This window comes from Eptesicus fuscus, chromosome 7 (genome assembly GCF_027574615.1).
Source record: "Eptesicus fuscus isolate TK198812 chromosome 7, DD_ASM_mEF_20220401, whole genome shotgun sequence".
In the NCBI taxonomy this organism is placed as follows: domain Eukaryota; kingdom Metazoa; phylum Chordata; class Mammalia; order Chiroptera; family Vespertilionidae; genus Eptesicus; species Eptesicus fuscus.
The window spans coordinates 38,353,977-38,377,433 of record NC_072479.1 but is presented as its reverse complement, the minus strand read 5'-3'; the positions used below and the strand labels follow the sequence as shown (position 1 = coordinate 38,377,433).

Here is a 23,457-nt window from a genome sequence, read left to right as displayed (position 1 = left end):
GGAAAGGAAAGGAAAGGAAAGGAAAGGAAAGGAAAGGAAAGGAAAGGAAAGGAAAGGAAAGGAAAGGAAAGGAAAGGAAAGGAAAGGAAAACAGATTGGGAAGGAATACATAAAATTGTATTTTGCTCCCAGATAATATGATTGTTTATGAAGAAAATCCAAAAGAATCAACAAAGAACTTTCTAAAACTATTAAGTGACTAGCAAATTTGCAGGATACAAGTTTAATATACAATAATCAACTAGTTTCTTCCATACTACAATGAACAAATGGAATTTGAATTTAGAAACACAACACCGTTTACATCAACACCCCAAAAATATTTAGGTGTAGGATGCTACCCAATTTCAAGACTTTCTATAAAGCTACAGTAATCAAGACAATGTGGTATTGGTAAACGAACAAATTGCAAGTTTCATTCTGTGGCAGATGATCAAAACTATCTGACACAATTTTAGCTTGCTATAGCAACAGAGTATAACCTATTTCAGTGTTCTCTCCTATGAGACAAGCTGCTATATAGACTTAAACAGTGAGAAGAAGAAGAAGAAGAAGAAGAAGAAGAAGAAGAAGAAGAAGAAGAAGAAGAAGAAGAAGAAGAAGAAGAAGAAACTTTAATTGAACAAATTAGAGAGCCAAGAAATAGTACCCTATAAATATAATCAACTAATTTTTGACAAAGGAGTAAAGGCAATGCAATGCAGCAAAGATAGTCTCTTCAACAAATAGTGCTGGAACAAGAGGACATCCTCATGTAAAATTAAATCTAGACACAGAACTCATACTTTTCACAGTAATTAACTCAAAATGGATGATAGAAATATAAATATAGAACTCCTAGAAGATAAGACAAAACCTAGATGACTTTAGATATGATGATGCTTTTTCATATACAGCACCAAAGACATGATACATAAAATAACTAATTGGCAAACTGGATTTCATTAATATTAGAAAACATCTGCTCTGCAATAGATAACATCAAGAGAATTTGGAGACAAGCCACAGACTTGGAGAAAATATTTATAAAAGGCACATCTGATAAAGAACTCTTACCTAAAAAATAAATAGAATTCTTTAAATCAAACAACAAGAAAGCAAACAATCCTATTAAAATTTGGTGAAAGAACTGAACAGACATCTCACCAAAAACAATATGTAGATGTCACATAAGCATATGAAAAGATTCTCTACATCATATTTTATCAAAGACATGCAAATCAAAGCTACAGTGAGATACTACTATATGTCTACTAGAACGTCTCAAATCCAGAACACTGAGAATACTTAACCCTGGTGAGGAAGTGGAGCAACAGGAACTCTCATACATTGCTGGTGGGAATTCAAAACAGTTTTGTAGTTTCTTACAAAACTAAATATATAGTCTTATCATAAATCCCACAATTGTGTTCTTTGGTATTCCAAAGGACTTAAAAATGTATGTCTCATTAAATTCTTCACACACATTTATATTAGCTTTATTTATAATTGCAAAAATTTTTAAATAACCAAGCTGCCTTTAAGAAGGTGAATAATTACATAAACTGTGATACATAAAGACAATGGAATATTCTCCAGCACTAAGAAGAAAAAGCACATGGAGGAAGCTTAAATGTATGTTACTAAGTGAAAAAAGGCCAATATGAAAGTCCACATACTGTATGATTCCAACTATTCGACATTCTGGAAGAATCAAAACTATGGAAACAGCAGTGACACATTCTGTATAATATTATGATAATGGATGTATGTCATTATACATTTTTTCATACCCATAGAATGTGCATCAAGATTGCACCCTAAGATAAACTATGGACTTTGGGTGATTATCATGTGTCAATGTAGTGAAAATTTGACAATTCTGGTGAATGCTGTTGATAGATGGGAAGGCTAAGCATGTGTGGAGAAAGGAAATTTTTGTACTTCTTCTCAATGTTGTTGTAAACCTAAAACTACTCTTTAAAAAAATATGTTATAAAAAAAGTATAAATAAGCAAAAACACAATTATTTTTAGTGCAAAAACACAAATTTTAAAACATTATTAGCTCAACTAACCAACTGAAGAATAAATAGGGTATAACTGATCTCAGGGAAAAATGAATCTAAATAATCTTATCTTTTTACCATTTTAACAAGCTTACTTTCCCTTACATTCTAGCATACTGACTCCAAGTATTAAGAAGGGAACTCTTAGAAAATGAGTCTGATAGACCCAGCTTCATACATGAGCTCATCTATATATATAAAAGCCCAGCGATGATGGCAGCTAACCAGCGTGATCCAGGCCCCAATCACCCCTCCACCCCCAGCCAGCCCTGCCCCCAATTGGCCCCCAACACCCTGATCAAGGGTGAGGCCAGCCAGCCAACCACCATGGCCCCTCCCCCCGGCTGGCCTGGTACAATGGGCCCCCATCGAAGTGGGCCAGCTGGCCTACACCTGTGCATGAATTTGTGCACCAGGCCTCTAGTAATAAAAATAATTGCTATGGCTACAGGCTGAAAAATCTATGGTTGGCTTAACTAGGTTACATGATCACTCCTGTGGCCAAGGAGAAAGAGCACTGTGACCAAACATCTCCATCAGAATGACATAATTTAAATGAGGAGAGAAGTACCTCCCTAAATAAAATGGTGGAGGGAGGATTTTGGGTGGTAAAATGATAAAGGCAATGACATTCCATTTTATTGGTATCTTTTCCACTAATGTTGCATTCTGGATAATATGGGTCAGCTTGATACTTCCCCAAGCTTATTTCTGTCTACAAATTACTTCGCAGAAATAATTAAGATTTTAATTTCTTGATATCACAATTATATCACTTTCTGCTCTACTGCATATTTCCATCTTTTCATATGCTGCTTGTCAAGCCAAATGATACAGCAGAAGTAATATATTTGGACTTTTATTGAAACCATTATCTATATCCTACCTAATAATAGACAAATATGCAAATTGACCATACCTTCGCTATGCCCACAATTGGCCAGGAGGCGGGGGGGGGGGGGGGGACTCGGGATGGCTGGGGTAGCTGATTGGGTCGGCGGGTCACTGAGCTGCATCTCCAGCAGCAGCACAAGCTCAGCGTCTGCGCCATGGCTGTGCTGCAGCACAGAAGGGGCCTTTGGGGCAGTGAGCTGACGGTGAACCATCAAAAGTGTGGGAGCTGGGTGCCTGTTCACTCAGGCAGCAGGCCTTTCCGAAGCCTCCGCCACGCCGGAGGCTTCGGAAAGGCCTGGTTCACCAGCGATCGAAAGCGAAAGCATGGGAGCTGGGTGCCAGTCCACTCAGTCACCAGGCCTTTCAGAAGCCTCCGTGGCGCCGGAGGCTTCTGAAAGGCTTGGTGCACCAGCGGACAGGGACCCAGCTCCCCGTGATCAAAAGCAAAAGCGTGGGAGCTGGATGCCTTTCTGCTCAGGCACCAGGCCTTTCAGAAGCCTCCGGTGCCTGGTGCACCAGCGGACAGGCACCCAGCTCCCCCATGATCAAAGCGAAAGTGTGTAGGGGACCCTACACGTGCATGATTCAATCATGCACTCGGCCTCTAGTATATATATAAAAGCCTAAGCGACTATCCAACCATCCAACCGGTAGCTATGATGCACAATGACCACCAGGAGGCAGACACTCAACTCAGGAGCTGCTGAGCTGTGGTGACTTGGCAGCTTCGGTTCTTGGGTGACGCACCTGGAACCAGAGAGAAGAGAGCCCAATTCCAGGATGCATCACCCAAGAACCACCCTCTCTCAATCTAGGACCCCTTGGGGGATGTCAGAGAGCCAGTTTTGGCCTGATCCTTGCCTGCCAGGCCAAGGGACCCCACCTGCCAGAGAGACCCTGCTCACTCTGCAGACACCCTTTGAGCCCCGATGCCACCCCAGGGGCAGCCAGGCAGGGAGGGACCATGGGAGGTAAGCTCCAGGGTGTGTCCAGCCCATCTCATCCAGTCCTGCCCCGCCAGCCACCTTCTAATTAATTTCCTTTCAATGTGCATGAATCCATGCACCGGGCCTCTTGTTTTTCTATAAAATCTCCAAATTACTGTCAGAGAAGGTGCTGCTTTCTTTCAACATCCACTATACAAAATTCTGCCTATTCCAGGATGCAGCACCCCTTGATGAAGCAATCTTCCTGCCAGAGTTCTGAAGATGGATCAGTAGAGGCCCATTTTAATCCTCCTTAGGCAATAAAATACACTTCCAGCAAATCAACTAAAGACAGAAGCCTTGCTTCCTAGCCCTGTTTCCTGTGTAGAACAGTTTAATTCTATTCTGTAAGTAATAGCTAATGGACTCTTCTGCTTAATTACTTTATCTTCAAATTTGTGTGGGCAATATCAGCTTAACATGACCCTTTCTGACACCAGAAAAACTAAACATGCGGGGACAAGGCTAATCCTCTCTCCAACTACCTGTGAATAACTCTGCACAAAAGGGGCTTTTTCAAAATTGATCCAAGCTTCTCCCTGGTCATACCACACAAAATATTAGGCTTCTAGCCCTAGCTGGTTTAGCTCAGCAGTTAGAGTGCCGGCCTGCAGACTGAAGGGTCCCGGGTTCAATTCTGGTCAAGAGCACATGCCTGGGTTGTGGGCTCAATCCCGAACAGGGGGTGTTCAGGAGGCAGCCTATCAATGAATCTCTCTCATCATTGATGTTTCTATCTCTCTCCCTCTTCCTTCCTCTCTGAAATCAATATTTAAAAAAAAAAAAAGATTAGGCTTCTAACCATCTTGAGTCATTGTGATAGAAGCAAAACAACATGGTCCTGTTGAAATATACCACTGCAATATGAACAGAATTGCACCCCAGGCCAAATTTTGGTTCAACTCTTTTTAGTTAAAAGATGTAAAGCAATGGACCTTTGAGCTATCCTGTGTAGTTAGAAGCATTCGTCTTAAGCTCATCAGGAAGGCTGTACATCTGGGAAACCAATGTATACCCTCTTGTGTGATCAAAAGGGGAGATTTTTCTTTAAAAGTTTCCAAAATATATTCCCCCAAGAAACACATGAATCTTCTATCATTTGAAATATTTTACTAGTGTGCTTTCATATATTGTTTTTTTAAGTTAAAATATTATAAACAATCTTGACAAAGAAGAATAAAGGAGAATGTATATCTGCCTGATATTAAGGCTTATTAAAGAACTAAAATAGCCGAAACCGGTTTGGCTCAGTGGATAGAGCGTCGGCCTGCGGACTCAAGGGTCCCGGGTTCGATTCTGGTCAAGGGCATGTACCTTGGTTGCGGACACATCCCCAGTGGGGGGTGTGCAGGAGGCAGCTGATCGATGTTTCTCTCTCATTGATGTTTCTAACTCTTCTATCCCTCTCTCTTCCTCTCTGTAAAAAATCAATAAAATATATTTTAAAAAAAAAGAACTAAAATAATCAAGACAGGGCAGTATGGCATAAGCATAGATACATGCCAATGGATCAGAGTAGAGAACGCAGAATTAGAAAATCTATGGGATCTAGGGCTAAGCAAAGTTTTTTCAACCTGACACCAAAACCACATTCCACTGTAGGAAAATTGATAAATTGGAGCTCCGCAAAATTAAAAGTTTTGCTCCACAAAGACCTTATCAGGAGGATGAAAAGACAAGCTAGCCTGGGAGACTTTCAAGTGCATCTGACCAGGAGCTAATATCTAGAGAATATATTAAGAAATATCAATGTAAACAGTGAAAAAACAAATGATACAACTAGTTGATGGGCTAAAGACATGAAGCAACATTTCATTGAAGAAGATATATATATTTATATATATATACATGGCAAATAAACACATATGTTAATATCACTAGCCATTATGAAAATGCAAATCAAAACTATACTGTGGTATTACTAAATACAGAATGAAATGGCTAAAATAATCCTATATAATAAAAGGCTAATATGCAAATAGACAGAACAGCAGAACAGAACTGAACAACCTGTCACTATGACGTGCGCTGACCACCAGGGGGAGCACGCAGAACATGGCAGGCATTGGCAGCAGGCAGCAGAGTGCAGAACATGGCGGGTGTCCGCCTTGGAGGGATGGTGGAGGAGGTGAGCAGGGGCTCCAGACCAAGGAGGGGCGCCAGTCACTGGTGGTTACTGAAAATCCTTTGCTCCTGCCCGGTGCTCGCATCTGCTGCTGGCACCGGCCTCAATCACTTCGCACCCTCAGCAGATGTGAGAGGGCCAGCACCGATCAGCACGTGGGAGTAGTGAAAGCAGGAGCAGGCTGCTTGCAGACAGGGGACTGAAGGGCCGCAGTGAGAGGGGCCGGGCAGGGGCACAGAGGATGGGCCGAGACCCACCCCTATGCCCACCACAGCCTCGCGGCCCACAGTTCCTTTCAAGGTGCACAAATTTGTGCACTGGGCCCCTAGTAAATAAATAATAAAACCACCAAATTCTGGTGAGGTAGTGAAGAAACTCCATCACTCACACTTTGTTGCTGGGGATGTAAAATGACACAGATATTCTTGAAAAGTAGTTGCAAATTTTTTATTGTTGTTGTTGTTTTGAATACTAAACATGCAACTACCATAAAACCCAATAATTGCACTTCTGGGCATTTATCTCAGAGAATTAAAAACTTACACTCACACAAAAACCTACTCATTTATAGGATGTTTATTTTTAATAATCTAAAATTAGAAACAGGTTAATAGTTAACCAGACTAAGATACATCCATACAATAAATAGTTAACCAGACTAAGATACATCCAGCAATAAAAAGTAACAAGTTTTTCTGCCTGGCATGCATGGAGCTTGGAAGTCATCACTTCCACCCTCACAATAAGAAGAAAAAAATAAAAAGCTGAAGAAGGTGAAAATTCAACATCTTTTCTTAGTTGCATAAGAGATGCAGGTCACGGAGCACACTGCTGCCTGCCAGAAATCCTTCACAACCAAATGTATAGTGGAATGTAAGAAACTTCAAGTCTTGGTCCAAAAAAAAAAAGGGGTGACCCAGTTTTCTTAACATTTGCATCAAAATTGTTCATTGGATAGGTGACAAATTATATTCCTAAAAAGAAAAATATTTTTACTGGTGGAAAAATCTGGAAAAGCTCTGCAGCATGAATATGCCAGAGTGAGAAGGGCATGCAAACAGGAGTGTGTGGTGTCCGCCCCTCCCACCACCCCCGCCCAGGAAATTACATTCAAAGTTGTTTCCTCTGGGACTGTCATTGCCATAGTTGAAGAATAATCTGAGAAAGAAGCATCCCGTTTCTCATCACATTTGAAAGTTCTAAATTAATAAACTAGCTAGCTCTGTGGCAGTTTTGGAATATACTTGAGAATACCCTAACTATTTAAATTATGTAAAGAGAGAGTAATGACATAATTGTACTATGTCAGTACTATGCATAAGTAAAAAATAAGATAAAATTCTAAAAAAATAAAAATTTATTTAAAATAGACATACATGCTCACACACAAACAAGAGAGCAATGCAGAGCCCCTAACAAGGGGAAAAGATTCAGGGTTGAATTCTAGTCTGAAAGAGAAGCAATGAAGCAGAGCTGTGTAATCAGGAAGAATGCAGTGGTAAGAACCATGAAAAAATAATCAATCCAGTTTGATTTTGTCAAAATTGAAAAAGAGAGAAACTGTTACTTGGCCAAAAGAATACAGGATCCAGGGCCTAAGGGATAGAAAGAATTGGAAAAACTAAACAAACATAAAAAAGAAGTAGGATTCAATGATCCAAGCTAAACAAATATAAAAGGTAGTAGGATTCAATTCATGTTTTGGATCATTGAATCCTACTACCTAGGGCAGTGGAAAAGACTTTGGAGAACTCATTTTTATTGGGGAATTAACATATGTATCACACCATATATATGCCATTTTAGAAAAACCTAAAATACCTTAACTTCTAAGGTTATTAATTTTTACTTCCATTTTACACATGATGAAATTGAGGTTCAAGGTTATAAGATATGTCTCAAACAGATATTTAGCCCAACTCTTACTCTACATTATAACAGAAAAATGCTAGTGCAAATTGTACCTTGATATTGCTTAAATTTGTATAGTGATTTGCAAACACTTTTATATTAGTTCTCGCATTGCTACTTGAAGATAAAGCTGTGGGCTAGATAGATTTAATATTATTATTCCCTCTTGTTAGGCAGGGAGAAAGCCTCAGAGAAGCTCACTGGCTCTCCTGAAGACACAGAGAGTAGGATGGATTTGCACTTTGCTCTTTTGGTTGGTTGCAATCCAAGTCAAGTGCTCTTCTTATCACACAGAGCTCAGCTACTGCTATAGCTCCATCAGAACTGACTCTGGGAGTGGGACTGGAGCAGATGACAGTAGTGAGGATTATAATGGTCTGAGAATTATAAAATAGTGCTAAAGAGCCTGGGCTCTGCAGCCATATCATCGAGTTGGTAAACCTCTGCTGCCTCTACTGGCTGTGAGATCTTGGTCAAATCACATAATCTCCCAGTTTCACTTTCCTCTGTATAAAAGGGTTTTAATAATAATACCCCAAAACCTACCTCCTACAGCCTCTGTAAAAATGCACTGAGATATATAGTGCTCAAAATTGACAGGTGTTATTAGTAACACTAGCAATAGTAGTAGTCATTGCAGTAGCAATGATTATTGAAAAGATAAGAAAACCTTAGGCACATACAAGGAATATGTGTCTTCAAAAGAGAACTTTTTGTTCATATTGCTCTATTTTAATATGTATAAATATATATGGGTGATATAGTACAGTTGAAAAAGTTGAAGATACTAAATATAAAGAGAAGAGGAATGAAATAACTAAAGGACAGTTTAAAAATTAATTTTAAAAAGGAAGAGTGACATCCCCAGTTTTGTGGCAAAGAAGAAAGAATAGAAAGGGGTGGAAGAATAGAAAGGTGGTTTTTAGATTGGTATTGGAAATTTGAGTTAATTCTTTACTATTTCCTCTTTTCTTTCTGAAGAGAAAGTTTAACTTTTTGTTGAGAATAGACTGTGGTGAGAGAAATGGGAAGTTTCACAAAGCTCAAAAAATATTTCAAAGTAATTGCTTGAACAGGTAGTCAAAAGGCTCATGATACTGGTGACTATGAATGATTAGTTCTATCATTCTGTCTGATATTGTGATGCTTATCCATCAAGGCTCAGCATGAGTGCAGACATGAAGAAAGCCAATGTTACATTCTCCCAGTCTCTGGGCTTCACTGGATAATTTTGGCATACAGCATAGAGGGGGAAAGTCCCAATCTATATATATAAAAGCCTAAGCGACCCTTACGACCAAACAACTGGACAACTGGCCAGTAGCTATGATGCGCACTGACCACCAGAGACAGATGCTCAACGTAGGAGTTGCCCCCTGGTGGTCAGTGCACTCCCACAGCAACCTCCCATGGCTGGCCAACCTCCTGGAGTCCCTTCCCCCAGGAGGCCGGGTGGTCAGTGCACTCCCACAGCCAACCTCCTACGCCCGGCCAACCTTCCACAGTCCCTCCCCGTAGCCGGCCAGCCCTGATCTGCCTCAATCAGGTCTGAGCAAGATGGCCCCAGTTGGCTCCAATCAACGACCAGGCCAAGGGACCACACCCGTGCACAGATTCGTGCACTGGGCCTGTAGTAAGGAGGAAGCAAGATATAAGGAGAACAGTTGCTTTAGTAATAAACTAAAGGCCCGATGCACAAAATTCATGCAAGGGGCTCAGCCCTTACAGCCCCCGTTGCCTTGGCCAGCCCTCGCAGCCTCAGCTGGCCCTCCTAACCCCTCGCAGTCCCTCACAGCCCTGGCTTCATCCAGATGGTTATCCGGAATGTGGTCTGGACAGTTGTTCCGCTATTCAGTCTAACTAGCATATTAGCTCTTTATTATATAGGATGAGAAAAATAAATAAACAACTAAAAACAAAACAAAAAGTAGTAATTGAGAAGGAAAATAAAAACAATTGAAGATGGCGTTGGGTAAGCATGTTTGTTACGATTTCAGAGTAAAGCAGTATAAAAGATTGGGATTCTGCGGTATGACAATGGCAAGACAAAAAGTTAATGAAATGAAGAATAAACTACCAGGTGAAGTTCACAGAGAATTAAAAGGGCAACATTTTGAGCAGTGTCTTTCACATGGTATAAATGATAAACAAATGCCGGGTAGACATGAAGATAGTCACAGGTGGTTTATATAACAACTAGAGACCCGGTGCATGGATTCATGCACTGGTGGAGTCCCTCGGCCTGGCCTGCAGGGATCAGGGCTGAAACCGGCTCTCTGACATCCCCCGAGGGGTCCCAGATTGCTAGAGGGTGGTTCTCAGGTGATGCACCCCAGAATCAGGCTCCCTATTCTGTTCTTCCAATATTACATCACTTTCTGTATCTGTCTCCCTTTTTTCATCTCACTTTACCCTAAGTTTGGCGATAACTGATGACTTGTGGGCATTTAGCTGCAAAATGCAATTATTTAGCAAACAGGATTTACTTAGCCTGGAATCTAGTCAGCCAAGGGCAGGACCCTGTTCAATGTCAGGCTCCTGCCCAGGCCCTTCCACCCATGTGGAGTCCTGTGGTGGTGGGAACCTCCTTCTTCCCACCTGAGTTGCTCCTTCACCTCCTTCCCATCCCTGAGGTTACCCGCTGGCACTACTGTCTGCCAGAAGGAGGGAAGTCACGGCTGCTTTCCCAACTGAGAGTGGTAATGGGAAAATTCGCTGCATCCACTGGAAATTGATATTAAGTAGATGGGCTGGCGTGGGCGCCAGACATTGGGGCCGCAGCCAGTAGGTCCTGTATGTCTCATCATTTAGCTAATCAAGTCAGAAAATTTCTGTAAGGGCAAGACCCAAGACCTCTGCAATGGGCTAGAGCCACAGTGGGGAGCCAGACCTGAAGTGGGGAGCCAATGGGCTAGAGGCCTGGTGCACAGATTCGTGCACCAGTGGGGTCCCTCGGCTTGGCCTGCAGGGATTAGGCCAAAATCGGCTCTCCAACATCACCCGAGAACTGTAACTACCAAGTCACCACAGCTCAACAGCTCCTGCAATGAGCATATGCCCCCTGGTGGTCAGTGTACATCATAGCTATGTACATCATAGTGGGATGGTCGAACAGTCAGCCAGTGGGCCAGTCACTTAAACTTTTATATATATAGACTAGAGGCACAGTGCATGAAATTTGTGCATGGGGGGTCCCTCAGCCAGGCCTGCATCCTCTCCAATCTGGGACCCCTTGAGGAATGTTTGACTGCTGGTTTAGGATCGTGCCTAAACTGGCAGTCGGACATTCCTCTCGCAATCCAGGACCACTGGCTCCTAATCGCTCACCTGCCTGCCTGCCTAATCACCCCTAACAACTCTGCCTGCCTGCCTGATCACCCCTAACCACCTCTGCCTACCTGCCTGATCACCCCTAACTGCCTCTGCCTACCTGCCTGATCGCTCCTAACCCCTCTGCCTGTGTGCCTGATCACCCTTAACCCCTTCCCCCTGCCTGCCTGATCACTCCTAACTGCTTTCCCCTGCCAGCCTGATAGTCCCTAACCACTCTGCTTCAGCCCCCCGCCATCGTGGCTTTGTTCGGAGAGACTTCCAGAAGACGTCCAGTCTATCTGGTCTAATTAGCATATTACCCTTTTATTAGTATAGATGACCCAGTTCATCTATTGCTAGTTTACACCACTGAGCTCCATTTCAGCCTTCTGACAGTTATCACTGTCTAATCCAATTGAATTATTTATCCTCTGACTGAAAATGCTTATTTATAATTTCTACTTAATCAGATATGTGAAATAGAAAACAAGAATTTAGAAATTTAAAGCTGAAGATCCTGGTGACAATCCAGTCTAACAATTCATTTTGTCAAAGGAAAAGACCAGGATGTTTAAATGCCTATTTAAATTCACAGAAATAGTAGCAGAGTCAGGGTAAATCAATTCTCTTATTACACCTGCCACATTTCTATTCCAAATGATTTAACAAGTGAGGAAATTTATTTTTTAACAAGAACAAATATACCCTGCCTCTAAATAAAGGAATGTAAAATCTATAAAAAGGTACAATTTCCCCATAAGTAGCATCATTAGAAAATTTAGACATGTGGTAAACTGTGGTATTTTATTGTCAAGCTCCTAAAAGTAAGATCAATATTTCTAACTATGGAAATAACATTATAGAGAGGTAGGGCATCCAGCACAGCTAGAGAGTGGTTTGGTTCCTGAGTAGGGGCAGTTGGGGATTTAGAAAATGAAAGAAAGAGACAAACACAGAGATAGAAGGAAAAAGCTGGGGCTGAGTGGGAACTGCTGTCCTCTGATGGAGAGACAGGGTCAGGGACCGAGAGACAATACAGCATATTTATTTTATACAGCAAAAAACAGGAAGTTTTACTAAAAGTCAAGACAAAGAAGATTATGTGCATTCTTGGTGCTTGGCTGGATTTAAATAACAAAACCCACCTCCTGGCACCTGAGCTGAAGGTCAAGCTGACAACACTCCTGCCTTTTGGCAAAGCATGTACCCATTGTGTACATGTATTCATTCCTGGTGCTTGGCTGGATTTAAATAACAAAACCCACCTCCTGGCACCTGAGCTGAAGGTCAAGCTGACAACACTCCTGCCTTTTGGCAAAGCATGTACCCAAGTTGTGGCTTAGCCAATGCCACTGGATTCAGCTGACAATCTACACTAATAAAAGAGAAAGATGCAAATTGACTGTACCTTCACGATGCCCACCAGCCAATCAGGAGTGAGTATGCAAATTAACCCAACAAAGATGGCTGGTTAATTTGCATACAAAGGCACCAAGCAGCCAGGGGGCAGGAGGCTTGTGTTGTCACCATGGCGATGACACAGGCATTCCGCACTGCCCCAGCCCCTCAGGGCCTCTGGGCAGCGTGGGAAGGCAGGACTGGAGTGGAAAGAGGCAGCTCAGGGCCAGAGTGGAAAGGTAGTGCTGGCAGCCAGGGAAAGGAAGGCCCATTCTTACATGAATCTTTGTGCATCGGGCTTCTAGTAATTAAAGAAATGCCCATGTGCCTTCCCAGGCGCTCTCTACAGTAGGGTAGAATGTAATTGTGCAAAAAAAAAAAAAAAAAAAGTGTACAAAAGGAGATAAGAACATAAGTATCAAATGTAAAAGAAGTCACATAAAATTAATACCAGCCCACACTCCATAAGGAGTCTGTATTTGTTATTGATATAAATATGATTTATAAGAGATTATGAAAGTAAGAGATGAGACAATAGGTGAGGAAGAATTATAGCATGCAAAGGGCTAATGGAGGCTCTGTAGTTCTGTGTATTTAAAGTCTAGGAATATGATACAAAATTTTTTCTTAAAACCTTGACTAATATAACATTTTAAAAGATGTTTTTATTATTTCAGATTAAACTTCTTTATCTACCTTTGATTAATTATCTTTAGGAAACAAAAAAGGATATGGGAAAAAAGTTATTTTAACATTGAGGTAAAAATGCTTATAAAATCAACATTAAGAACAAAACAAAAATTTGACTTTATATAATTAATATTTTCAAATAATAGCAAATGATATCAAAATAAATTATTTTTACAAAATAATTTGAAATATTATAAAAAAGGATACCATGATTGCAAGATTTAAAACAAAATATAGAAATCTCTTGTTATAATATTGGAAGTAGAAAACATTAGAGAGGATTACATTTTATAGAAGTGGTTATCTTATTTTAAATTAGCCAAAATGGATATTCTATATACTTAAAAAGATAACATTGATTCTCGTGACTTCATAGCTTTTTATGAATTTCATTTTACTATTTTTTTCTTCAATCCTCACCCAAGGATATGCTTATTGAATATTAGAGAGAGAGAGAGAGAGAGAGAAGGAGAGAGAGAGGGAGTGGGAGAGAGAGAGACATCAGTGTGAGAGAAAAATCCATCAGCTGCCTCCCACAGGAATCCCAACCAAGACTGGGTATCCAACCCCCAACATAGGTATCTATGTATGTGCTCTGACTGGGATCAAACCCACGACCTTTCAAAGCCCAGGAAGACACTCCAAGCAACTGAGCCACACTGTCCAGGGTTTCACAGCTTTTTACTTGATCATAGTAATTTAGATCTGACATTGAAAATGGAATATAGAGTTGGTCACCTCTATAGTCAGAGAATAACTAATTAAAATGAACCCACCTATAAGAATAAGGTATTTATTTTAGGCAATCTAGGTAAAAGACCTGGATTTAATGTTGACAGTTTCTAAGAGACATGGTTTAGATTTTATATTAAAAGCAATCTCAGTCAAATGAAATGTGAGTATGATAAGGAAAAAATATGTGAATGGCACAATTATAACTATCAAATATTTATTACTATTAAAAATGCTTAAATTATTTCATTGATTACAATTTTTTCTTATTGATTACTATCTTTAACTGTCCATGGTGTTGAGGGGGGAAAAAATTAAGTAAACATTTTTTTGAGTAATGATCTTTGAGTGTCCTCAACTAATTTATTTTTCTAATAAGATAACCATAAAACTAAAAGTAAGCAATGCATTAGATTGCAATGACACCCAGTCCCATGAGTAACGTATTTATGTTGTAAGAATATTAACATAATTATCAAAGTTATTAATGTCTCATAAATCAGGGCCTTATAATAACCACATTAAGATTCATAAATACTAGTCAAAATTCAATTGCTGTAGTCATGACTGAGGGAGAATATACATAGCTAACACACAGACAAAAATGTTTTAATGGGGATTCAAATAGAGTACAAGGTAATAGGAAAATACTTCAGAAAGAGAAAAAAATGGCATTGGAGAATGAAAATGAAATCGCTTTACAACCATCTCATTACTGGGGTGACTTAAAAATAAGGGATAAAGGAAATGGGAGAAACTAAATGAGTTTGGTGCAATCTTTCCGCTTGCCAAGAGCAAGTAATGATGACTCCCACCAGAGAAACCCAAATTGAGAGTTGAGAAATAGCATCAGATAGGCATAAAAATGGAAGATACTATGTTTTTAAACAAGGAAAAGTGCTTCCATTAAGGCATTTTATATAAAAATTTTCTATTTGTCCATTATAGGCAACTCAATCATTATTACTAAGAAAGGCAACTACGTCTTATATCTGTCATATACTTACCGAAATGGAAAAAAAAATAATACAAAAATGTAATGCTGCAAAAAGGAGTAATTTTCCAGTTATACTAGACCTGAAATGAATCAATAAAAGAAAAAAGAAAAAGGAGCAGTAGTATGTGAACATGAGAGGGAAAGTTCTGAATAAATTCAGTAGCCCAGAAAAGTGGTAAGAAGAGGAAGAAATGAGAATGATACTCTTAGCTCAGGGGGGGATTTTTTTCAAACTTATGGCATTGATGCCCCAAAGCAATAAAATAAATCTATAAAAAAGGTAGCTGACCAGTCATACTTACAGTGCAAAGATGAAAGTTCTATTACTTACATTTGTCAAGAATGCCTGGGGATTGTGGCTCTGAACAGATATAAAACAACATATTAAACAACAAAAACAAACATGATTGTGACCTTTCAGTGGACCTTTGATTTACTCAGACATCTTTATGAAGACTGTATGAATGGAGAAAAGATTGATTATATACTAGCAGAGATCAAATTGCAATGCAAACATATGAGAGTGCCTATATATGAAATTTTTCTACTTCTAATTCACTGAAAATAGAACAATGAATATCTATTTTCTTACAACTAAAAGCTTATTCCAATATAATTTTTAAATGGAGATTCCTAATTGAGTTCTTGCCTGACTAATGTTGAAGATCAAGAGACAGGCTTCTGACCACCATGGAATAAGAAGGACTGGATAACCTCCTATCCTATCTAATAAAAGAGTAATATGCAAATTGACCATCACTCCAACACAAAGATGGCTGCCCCCATGTGGTCAAAGATCCTGCCCCCATGTGGACACAAGATGGCCACCACAAGATGGCCAGCAGGGGAGGGAAGTTGGGAAGGAACAGGATTGCAAGGGAGGGCAGTTAGGGGTGACCAGGCCAGAAGAGGAAGGAAGTTGGGAGTGACCGGGCCTGCAGGGAAGGGCAGTTGGGGGGGACCCAGGCCTGCAGGAGAGAGCAGTTTGGGAGAACCAGGCCTGCAGAGGAGGGCAGTTAGGGGCAAACAGGCTGACAGGGGAGCAGTTAGGCATCAATCAGGCTGGCAGGGGAGTGGTTATGGGGTGATTAGGCTGGCAGGCAGAAGTGGTTAAGGGCAAACAGGAAGGCAGGCAAGTGAGCAGTTGGGATCAGGCCTAAATGGGCAGTCGGACATTCCTCGAGGGGTCCCAGATTGGAGAAGGTGAGGGTGGGCTGAGGGACACAGCCCGCCCCCCTGCACGAATTTTGTGCACTGGGCCTCTAGTTCTAAATAACCAGAAAAATGGACAAAGTGTAAGAAACATGTTCTTTCAGTCACTGGAAAACCGGTAATGCTGTGCCATGATCACTGAAAGAAGAGAAAGAAAGAAAGTGAAGGCTATGATTGCCCCAGAATTCTTCCTGAGCAAACCAAGGAGCAAGGAAAGTCCAAGCCAGTAATGGGCAACCTTTTGAGCTTGGTGTGTCAAACTTGGCCAAAAAACTGAGCATAACTCGGGTATCGTGTCACTTTGAGGAAAAAACATTATTTCACAAATGTTTCATCCTCAGGAGCAGCAAATGTTTCATCCTCGGCATGCGGCTGCCTCAGCGGCCGCATGTCATCAGAAATGGCTATGCATGTCAGTGCTGACACGCGTGTCATAGGTTCGCCATCACTGGTCTAAGCAGAGCATGCTATCCTGTTTAATTGAGGAGCCAAAGATTGGAGTTCATGGATGCTGAGGCAGCTGTAAATTCCAGGGCATATTCCAGAGAGGAGAATCCTGCATAGAAAGAAAGTTCCAGAGATTTCCACGCCCCAGCCCCTTGAATTTTTATTGATTATCAGTCATGGGTCCCCCAACAAAACAGAAACAATAGGAGAGAAAGACAGAGAGAAAGAGAGACAGACAGACAGATAGACAGAGACAGAAAGAGAAACAGAGAGAATTTCAGAAATGAAAGAATTGGCTCACATGATCTGGGAGGCTGGCAAGTCTGAAAACTATAGGGCAGACTGACAGGCTGGAAACTGAAATAGGAGGTGATGGTGCCTTAGTCTCGAGGTAGAATTTCTACTTCAGAAAAAAACCAACTTTTGCTCTTAAGGCCTCCAAATGATTGGATGAGGCCCACCCACATTATCAATTGTAATTTCTTTTACATAAAGTCAACTGATTGTGGATATTAGCTACATCTACAAAATGCCTTCACAGAAAGTTAAGTCAGCGCTTGATTAAATAACTGAGTACTATAGCTTAACTGAGCTGACATCTACTAAATTGTACATGCATGGGGTGAAACTCCAAAAAACTGAGCAACCAGAGTGCTGTAAACCAAACTATAGCCCTCAAAGGAAGGATTCAAATTCCAATCGGCCAGAGACAGGAGTCCCTATTTACCATGGGGGATATTGAGTAGGGACCATAGGAAGACTATGCCTTATTAGACACAAAACCAGTATTAAAAGCAAGTCTCAAACATAGTAAGTAGAATCACTCCAAATTTATCTTTAAAAGAAGAAAACAGAGTTCGAGCACAAAGTCATAATGTTTATTGAACAATTTAAAAGAATACTAGTTATAGCAAGAAGTAGAAAAATGTGACAAGGAAAACATCCTACATAATAAAAACCTAATATGCAAATCTACTGAACAGCAGAATGACCGGTCGCTATGAGGCACACTGACCACCAGGGAGCAGACACTCAATGCAGGAGCTGCCCCCTGGTGGTCAGTGCGCTCCCCCTGTGGGAGCCAGGCTCAAGGCTGGCGAGTGCAGCAGCGGTGGTGGGAGCCTCTCCTGCCTCTGCAGCAGCGCTAAGGACCCCTCGGGGGATGTCTGACTGCAGGGAGTGGGTCTAAGCCAGCAGTCAGACATCCCCTGAGGGGTCCCGGACTGTGAGAGGGTGCAGGCCAGGCTGAGGGAACACCCCCGGCGCCAGTGCACGAATGCCGTGCCCTGGGCCTCTAGTTGTGAAGAAAAAACAGACCTATAAAGAAGAGGGATGATAGTACAAGAACATTAAAATATTTGTACTACATAAAATTATTTAAAGGAAAGCATGAACACACTGAGGAGAAAAATGGAAGGAATAAAAAGACCTAAATGAACTTTCTAGATTAAAAAAAATTACAGTATCTGAAGTGAAAATTAACTGAATGGGCTTGACAGCAGATTAGATAATGCAGAATCAAAACTCACTGTACATAAAGGTGTAAAAATAGAAAATATCTACAATGGAAAGAAGTCTGGATAAAAATTAGCAGGGCCTCAGTGACCACTGTAACAATATCAAATGATATAACTTATGTGTATGTGGAATATTAGAAGGAAAGAAGGGGGTGATCATTATTTGAGTTTTCAATACTCTTCTCTTGCTATTCGATTGAGCAAGCAGACAGAAAATTAATAAAACTATGGAAGACTTAAAGGACATTAAAAAGAAAAATAGGCCCTGGCTGGTTTGGCTCAGTGGATAAAGCATCGGCCTGTGGACTGACGGGTCCCAGTTTTGATTTTGGTCGGGGCACATGCCCAGGTTGTGGGCTTGAGGGGGGCGTGTAGGAGGCAGCCAATCGATGATTCTCTCTCATCATTGATATCTCTCTCTCTCTCTCTCTATCTCTCTCTCTCTATCTATCTCTCCCTTCCTCTCTGAAATCAATAAAAATATATTAAAACAAAGAAAAGTAGATCTAATAGGAAAGAGAGAAAGAGGGAGAAGGGTATTTACAGAACATGTATTCTGTAGATAGCTATTTATAGAACATGTCACCCACTAACAGTTAAATACAATTGTTTTCAAATTCTCAATTTAAAAAAATGCTGAAATTGTTCATAGTATGCTCTTTGATTACAAGATAACACTAGAAAATAATACCTAAAAGACATTTGGAATTTGCCAAATATCTAGAAATTAAGCAACACATTCCAAATAATATTCAAAAAATTGTAAATGAATCCAAATAAATGAAACATACATATGGGACAAAAACTAAATAAATAGAAAGGGGGTAGATTAAATCTCAGTCATATCAATAATTATTTTAAATGTAAATAGACTGATTACTATAATTGGAGGAGAAAATATCACACTGCATAAAAAATATGATACAAACATTTGCTGTCAACTAGAAGACAAACTTTAAATATAAAAACACAGGTTAAAAGTAAAAGGGTGGGAAAAGATATAGCATGCTGACCAGTAGAAACAGAAAATACATCATATCCCTTTCTCTTTCCAACTGCCTCCATTTGCAAAATCTAACCAAAATTTCATTGCAATAGAAAAAAAGAAAATTTTGTAAGGGTGAAAATGGAGCAGTCACCACAGAGCACCAACATACACTCCTATTGTAAAATGAATGACATAGCAAATAAAAGTCTGGGTGTAGAGAACTAGCAAAGGGCAGTAGCAATGTATTAATTCCCTCATCTTATGAAGCAAACATAAGGGAAATCTATTTAAATTTGTAATAACAAGAAATAGATATGTAGGAATAAATAAAATACCATAAAATTTTAAAAAATTGTATTATAAGAAACATAACTTAGAAAATATATAAATGTACAAATGAGTGTAGGTGAACCAACTTCCCAATCTTTCAAAGCATAGAGACTGATGACATCAAAAATGAAGATAAACACATTTTAATTATAATTGTATTATTTATAGGAACTAAAACAAAAAAAATTGAGCAACATATATTCTGAGGAGTAGGACTTGAAGTAGAAGAGAGAGGATGAGAATTATGTATTGTCACATAATAATTTTAATATTTTTCTTATACTTTTATTGTGGGCATCATGCCAATAGTATTACTAATACCATATTATAAAACCACTGCATATGCCTCACAGACTTACTCTATTTTCATCCTGCCATGGGTATAAAGTAGAGTCTCTATTTAAAGCATTGGAGTGTTACTGTTCATTATATTTATTGTAAATGTGCCCAACGAATTACTAAGCAGAAGGTAAAGTCAATAAATAACTTGGAGTCACGATCTTAAGGATCTATTCTTTCTTCTTCACCAGCATGTTTGATGTTCACTGCAAGTCACTTAACCTCTTCGTACTTCAGTAAAAGTGAAGACAAAAGCAAATCCACAGACATATTTTGAGATGCTATGACTAATGGTGCTAATTCAGAATGAGTCAATATCCGTATACACCTACCAAAGATAATAGGCATTATTAAAGACTACCCACATAAGGTTATAAATATACTTCTTATACTAACAATTTGAAATGGCTTGTATTCAATATAGAAATATGTAGGTTTTATCTTTCTTGTGAAGTGTATGCAGAGACAAGCCAGCCTATGTCTAAGTAATTTTAAACAGAGGTGCTCAGAAGTAAAAGTTTCTTCGTGGGCAAATATATAAAGCCCCTTTGGGCACCTGCATCCAAACAAAAATGCTTCTTCATGTACCTGCTCAGTGTTCTCAATGAGTGGATGGAGTTGTCAACTTCATGGTAATTATTTAGGACTTTAGAAGGAAAATGTATTTTACATCAGTGTTAAATTAATCATTTATGAGTTCCTAGGCATTGTCCAACACTGTGCACAAAAATATCATCATCATCATCATCATCACTATCTTCAAGTAGTGAAATATTAGAATCAATGGATTAAAGTGAAGTCAGTGAATAGAAAATTCCAGATGGATTCCATATTCTTTCCTGAGATTTCTCAGACAGCATATCCTCAATAATATAAACTTCATTGTCTTGTCTTTTTTCCATCCATCTTTACTCTTTTCTTACTTCTGCTTACAAGAAGCATCTTCTAAGTATATATATATATATATATATATATATATATATATATATATATATACAGCCAAGTTTTTGCCTCCTGCTCTGCTTTTAGGAAAATCAAATTAAAAGAATATACACTTGCTCATTGAATAGCAGCTCTCTCACCTCTCCAACAATTTCACTCAGACTATTCCCAACTTCCCCCTTCTATTTCATCAGAATTTTTCTCATGGGTTTTAACAAAATATCTATCACATGGACATACTGTAATATCTCTTATCACAGCAAATAAATTTTCTTTTGCTACATTTCCCCTCCAACTATAAACTTTTCCCCATTCACCTATTTAATGATTTAACTTTAATCTATATTATCACTGCCTCATTTTTCTTCAAAATCCACTCTCAAGTGATTTTTCCCTCCACCATTCTATCCACATTTCATTCTATCACCAATGAGCTCTACATTGCCAAATCCATTTGACAGAGTAGATCACTCTTTTTAAAATATTTTCCTCTCTTATCCTCTGGGACAACACATACTCCTGCCATTTTTTTTTTTTTTTCACTTTTCCCCCTTTACAGGTAATTTTTCCAAATCTTACTCATATTCTTTACTTTTTAAAGTTTGGAGTGCTCTAAAGTTCTATCTTTGTACCTACACACTTGTCAACTATCTTACTCCATTAGTGATCTAATCCTGTCCCATGCCTTTGAATATCATTGATATGTTGATATCTTACAATATTTTTTCCAACCCACCTTCACCTGAACTACTACTGTCACATGATTTTAGAACAAACACAGATACTTGATAACTGAGCTCCAACCACATTGACCTCCTTGCAAGCATTTGAGCATACCGTGCAAGTTTCCGCCTCCAGGCACCGTGTTTCTCTCTGCATGGAATGCTCCCTCTTTACTCTTTTTAGATTCAGGGAAGGTTTGCTCACTTTATTTAGATCTCTTTACATTATCATTTCATCCCAGAGGGCTTTCCCTAATCATCCCCAAATACCACACCCAACCACATCACTTCTCTCCTCCTCCCATCCTCACATTTATTGGTAAGATGAATGCTGTATGCACAACTCAAGTGTAGCTCTCTCTCCTCCCTGACTGAATTCCAGGAGGTCTTTGTAGAGTAGGAAGAGCACTGGTTTTGAAGTCATATAATTATTTCTTCTTGCCCTGCAACTTCCCTGATGTGGTCTTCGACAACTTACTTGGTGCAATCTCACATGTAAAATGAAGCCAGCAATACCCAATATGTTTAGACAGATATATTAGTCATTATAGAAAATACACAAAAGAAGGCAAAAAAGCCAAACAATTCTAGCTAGATTTTTTGACAAATACATAATTTAACAATATTATTATTCAGCATCATGTGCCATACATAAAAGTTAGAGTCAAATCATGTAATTGAAATTATTTTAGTAAATTTATAATGTAACAATTTTAGTTCTTAACATTTTGTCTTAGGTGAAAATTGGAGTCACCTCTTCTATGAAGCAAGGGTAAAAAAAATTGTTAATTTTGACTGTTGTCCTTTTTTAGCTTGTAAAATTGACAGACATTATATAGTTTCAGGTGTACAACATAATGATTTGATATTTGTATACATTGTGAAATGATCATCACAATAAATCTAGTTAACATTTGTCACTGTAGTTACAGAATTTTTTTCTTTCTTTTTTTTTAATATTTTATTGATTTTTTTACAGAGAGGAAGGGAGAGGGACAGAGAGCCAGAAACATCGATGAGAGAGAAACATCGACCAGCTGCCTCCTGCACACCCCCCACCGGGGATGTGCCCGCAACCAATGCACATGTCCTTGACCGGAATCGAACCCGGGACCCTTCAGTCCGCAGGCCGACGCTCTATCCACTGAGCCAAACCGGTTTCAGCCAGAATTTTTTTCTTGTGATGAGTTTACTCTCTTAGTAACTTTCAAATATGCAATGTGGTATTATTAACTATACTAGACGCTTGGTGCATGAAATTCATGCACGGGTAGGGTTACTAAGCCTGGCTGGCGATCAGGGCCAATTTGTGGGGCAGGCAGGGTGATTGGGGGGCCCCCCTGATGCCCAATTTGGATGGTGGCCTGGTGCCGCCTGCTTGCCAGCCCCGACAGGGGGCAACTCCTGCATTAAGCGTCTGCCCCCTGGTGATCAGTGAGTGTCATAGTGACCCGTCGTTCTGCTGGTTGTTCTGCTGTTCAGTTGATTTGCATATTAGGGTTTTATTATGTACTATTTACCAAGCTGTACATTACATCCCATGACACATTTATTTTATAAATGGAAGTTTTTGCCCTATCCAGTTTGACTCGGTGGATAGAACATTGGCCTGTAGACTGAAGGGTCCCGGGTTCAATTCTGGTCAAGGGCACATGCCCAGGTTGTGGCCTCAATACCCAGTAGGGAATGTAAAGGGGGAAGCCAATCAGTGATTCTTTCTCATCATTGATGTCTCTCTCTCTCTCTCCCTCTCCCTTCCTATCTGAAATCAGTAAAAATATATTTTAAATAAATAAATACATAAATAAATACATAAATAAATACATAAATAAATGGAAGTTTTCATCTTCTTTCATTTTGTCCACCTC

The 23,457-nt window shown here is 39.6% G+C and overlaps 1 non-coding gene across 1 annotated transcript; it reads left to right on the top strand.

The window, feature by feature from the left end:
* The first annotated feature begins 410 nt into the window (after window positions 1-410).
* On the top strand, window positions 411-534 carry LOC114229092 (small nucleolar RNA SNORA28). The gene has a single exon (XR_003615178.1). It is a non-coding gene; the product is annotated as a small nucleolar RNA SNORA28 (small nucleolar RNA).
* The last annotated feature ends 22,923 nt before the right edge of the window (window positions 535-23,457 follow it).